The 4607-nt window shown below is 36.6% G+C and overlaps 1 non-coding gene across 1 annotated transcript; it reads left to right on the top strand.

Annotated features, from left to right (window-relative positions):
- The first annotated feature begins 2539 nt into the window (after window positions 1-2539).
- Window positions 2540-2646, top strand: LOC116133651. The gene has a single exon (XR_004128598.1). It is a non-coding gene; the product is annotated as a small nucleolar RNA R71 (small nucleolar RNA).
- The last annotated feature ends 1961 nt before the right edge of the window (window positions 2647-4607 follow it).

Consider the following 4607-nt stretch of genomic DNA (forward strand, 5'->3'; position numbering starts at 1 on the left):
GCACCAAGCAATTATGACTAAAATTTTTCAAATGCAAAAATGACGACTAAAAACTCTTTTTTAGTAGTGGTGTAATTCAACTATGCATCAGTTAGTGTCCTGCTAGTATACTGAATTACATGCAAAACCTTATTCTTTCATTGTCCTAAAACCACTCCTAATGTAAAATCACTAGCATCACACATCAATTCAAATGGGAGTTCCTAATTGGGAACTGCAATAATGGGTGCAGACACTAATAATTTCTTAAGAGTTTGAAAAGCATGCATGCATTCATCATTGAAATCAAAAGAGGCATTTTTAATGAACAAATTGCAAAGAGATTTAGAGATTTTGGAGAAATCCTTTATAAATCTTCTATAGAACCATGCATGCCCTAGGAAACTCCGAACTGCCTTGACGTTTGCAGGTGGTGGCAGCTTCTCAATCACTTCCATTTTGGCTCGATCCACTTCAATGCCATCCTTTGAAATTCGATGACCGAGTACTATTCCTTCTTGAACCATGAAGTGACACTTCTCCCAGTTGAGCACTAGATTTGTATCTTGACATTGCTACAAAACAAAGGAAAGGTTAAACAGGCAATTATCAAAAGAAGAACCAAAAACAGAGAAGTCATCCATGAAGACTTCTATGAACCGCTCCACCATGTCACCAAAAATTGACATCATGCATCGTTGGAATGTGACCGGCGTATTGCATAACCCAAAAGGCATCCTTCTGCAAGCAAAGATACCATAAGGATAAGTGAATGTCGTCTTCTCTTGATCTTCAGGGGCAATGGCAATCTGATTATAGCCTGAAAAGCCATCCAAGAAACAATAATAAGCATGCCCCGCAAGTTTTTCCAACATTTGATCTATGAAAGGAAGTGGAAAATGATATTTTCTTATGTAACGCCCCACTTGAGGTACGTAGTTAATGCTTCTTCTTTTGCTCTTTTTGTGTTGATTCATTATTGTTTGGTTGGCCTTTGAGTGATATGTTGAACACTTGCCTTGATAGTGGTTGAAAATAGAAGAAGTTTAGTGTTTCAGTCTTCGCCGGGGCGAAGAATAATTTTTGCCGCGGCGAAGAGGTGTTGTAGCCACGGGGAAGCTGCTGGACAGTTTCGCCGCGACGACAGAGGATTCCTCGCCGCAGCGACGTGCCAACCAAAATGTTTGTTAAGTTTTACATATTTTCTTCCCTAAGGGCAATTTGACCAATCTACCGCAGCGACGACAGAATATGTTGTTATGGGGGTGTGTTTGTAATGAATCAAAGGATATAGATAGAATTCCCAAAGAAGAGTAAGGGCAAAATGGGAATGCTTGTGTATAAATTTCATTAAAAGGAATTAAGTCATTGCAAACCCTTCATTCTTCTTCTTCATCGCCACTCTCCTCTCTTGCTTCCTCTCAATTTCTCTTTCTTTTGATCAAGGAGTTTTGAAGGGCTTTTGGAGTGATTTGGGGTAGAAAATCAATCTAAGGCATCCTAAGGTAAGGATTATTGCTTTGGTTGTGAAGCTTTGTGAGTTTTTGAATATATTTGATTATTGAGGGTTTTTGTTCATTTGTTTAAGAGTAGAGAAAAAGTCAAGCAAACCAAGTGAAAGGAAGAGCTAGTGAAATCTCTCCATAACAAAGTAAGTAAATCCCAACCCAAGTTGAGATTTGAGAATTTTCTTGATTAGGGTTTTGATAGCAATTATGTATGTATGTTGTATACATGTTATATGCCATGTTATTGAGTCTTAAATGGAGATTTCTAGTGCTTTGTGATTGTTTATACATTTCAAATATAAGAAGTGAGATATGGGTTGGAAAGGTAGTTTGAGATGGAATTGAAGGATATTGAGGAATCCTTTTGGAAGTGTCTTTCTTTGGCAGGATATTGAGATGGAATTGACGCCCCTTGGTTTCTAAAATTCGCCCTCGTCTCACTCATAAAACCCATGGTCTCTTCCATGAAATTTTTGAACATATCCTCCAATTTCGAAACTCTTTGATCCCCTGGTTGATTATTCACCCCCACTTGATTGTTTGGCACTGTTCTTTGATTCCATTGATTATTCTAATTGCCCCAAGACAAGTTTAGATGATTTCTCCAACTAGGATTGTACGTGTTGGAGAAAGGATTATTCTGTTGTCTCTGATTCCTAGCCAAATAATTGACTTGTTCTGATGATAAGGATGCTGAAGCAAAATTATTCCCTACTTGGCATTCAATGGCCACATGGTTACCTACACAAAAATCATATGTTACTTGAGGTGTTTGAATTGAATTTACTTGCATACCTCCTAATTGTTTTTGAAGTGCTGTCAGTTGGGCTGAAATGACTGTGTAAGCACCTACTTCGTGAATACCCATAGACTTCTTCAGATGAATTTTTTCATTGGGTCTCTGGTAGTTGTTACTTGCCAGGACTTCAAGTAACTCATACGCTTCTTCAGGTGTCTTGTTTTGCAATGCTCCTCCAGATGTTGCATCCACCATTGTTAGCACATTTATTAGTAACCCATTATAGAAAGTTTGGACTTACATCCAAACAAGCAAACCATGGTGTGGACACTTTCTCAACAGTTCCTTATATCTCTTCCATGCTTCATACAGTGACTCGTTCTCTTCCTGTAGAAATGATGTGATATCATTTCTCATCTTTGTAGATTTCACTGGAGGGAAGTATTTAGTCAGGAACTTTTGTGCCAATTCATTCCAAGTTGTGGTTGTTCCTACTAGTAGTGCCATTAACCATCCCTTTGTTTTATCCCTCAATGAAAAGGGGAATAATCTTAACCTGATGGCATTATCTAACACTCCATTTACCTTGAATGTGTCCCAGATCTTTAGGAAGTTTGCAATGTGTGAATTTGGATCTTCCTTTGCATCTCCCCTAAATTTTACTTACTGTTGGATCATTTGGATGATTGACGGCTTTATTTCAAAATTGTTCGCTTTCACCGGTGGTCTTGTGATACTCGGACCACTACCATCAGCGGAGGGTACTAAGAATTCCCTCAAATTTCTGGCTTCAGCCATCTCAATGACTATTGCCTTTCATTCTCTTCTCTCTCTAATAAGTCTTCTTACGGTTCTTTCAATCTCTGGATCAATGAGAACCACTAGATGTTGTCTCGCTCTTCGCATAAACTACACAAGAACACAAATAAATGAAAAGAAACACAAAATTAAACTAAAACTAATTAAAACAAAAATAAAACTCCAATTTAGTGAAAACTAGAAAACTTCAATGTCAACACTTAATCAATCCCTAGCAACGGCGCCAAAAACTTGATGCATTGATTTAACAACATGCAATGTGTAGCAAGTGCATTAGTTGCAAAAAGTAATAAAATTATGAATAAAGTATCGTTCCCACGAGGATTGCGTGTTAAGTACTAATTTTCCTAGTTTTGTAACTAGTTGAAGAAAATAAAGATTTTTCGACATAAATTAACAAAAAATCAATAATGTAAATTAAAATTCTAACAAATTAAGGAAGTATCAACTGATTATGAAAATATCAATTCAAGACAAAGAGGTTAGGGTTTGACTTCACTAAGTTACTCTGATTCAATCTGTGGTTGATGTTGCTATTAAACTCACATGCAAGGATTATAAATCGAATTCCCTAAGTTGTAAAACATACCTTCTCAGGCTATATTTTCCTATTTATTCCTATCAAGCTTCCGTACCTAACAAAATGAAGATTAATAGTTCAAAGTCTTTTAAGCTAAATGGAACCCTAAAGTGATTTCATAGATCTCCGAACCTATCTCTAGCATTCATTAAACTATGGTATTTACTCTAAGAGGCTAACACATGAATCACTTCTCAATCTCATCATGCTCAACATTTAATTCAATTTCATTAAGAACAAGAATAAATACAAAATCCAATGCAATAGAACATAAAAACAACATCTAAAATAGACTAAACCATTGTAATCAAAGTTAGGTCAAAACCCTAACTCAAAAGTGGATTAGTTCATATTTAAATTTAAGAAATTCGGACAATAAACTGTAAGTAATGAATTCAACATACTAAAACAGTAAGAAGAGAATGGAATCTTCCCTAAATGAAGACCCAAAATTGCTCTAACCTCCAATTTCTTCCTCTTCTTCTCTCAAAATCCGAACTCTGTTCAAAATGAGCTAAGGCTTTCTTAAATAGTCTGCCAAAACCCTAGGATTCTAGCCAATACATTTAAAATGCAACGTTTTAATAAACAAGAGAAATGCAGTTTTCGCCACGGCAGAGAATTATCTTCGCCACGGCGAACTTTGCTCATCTATTCTAAAATTACGAAACTGCCCTCCGCTTGCTTCTTCGCTTGAATCTTTGATCTTCGTGATCCCCAATAAGAACAAGCTTCATAGTGCTTCCACTCCGCATCCGAATTTCCCCGATTCCTAAATTTCTCTTATTTCGGGTCCAGAAACTCAATTTTGCTCGGTTTTGCTCCAACTGCACGTTTTGGCCTAAAACGTAAAATATATGAATTTAAGTTGCAATTCAAGCACAAAACGACTTAAGAAGTATCCAAAATCCTAACAAAAAGTATAGAAAAATAGTATAATCCTAGGATTATCATCGCCACATACACACAACAAGTGCACTTC

This window comes from Pistacia vera, unplaced genomic scaffold (assembly GCF_008641045.1).
Source record: "Pistacia vera cultivar Batoury unplaced genomic scaffold, PisVer_v2 Contig1000, whole genome shotgun sequence".
NCBI lineage: Eukaryota > Viridiplantae > Streptophyta > Magnoliopsida > Sapindales > Anacardiaceae > Pistacia > Pistacia vera.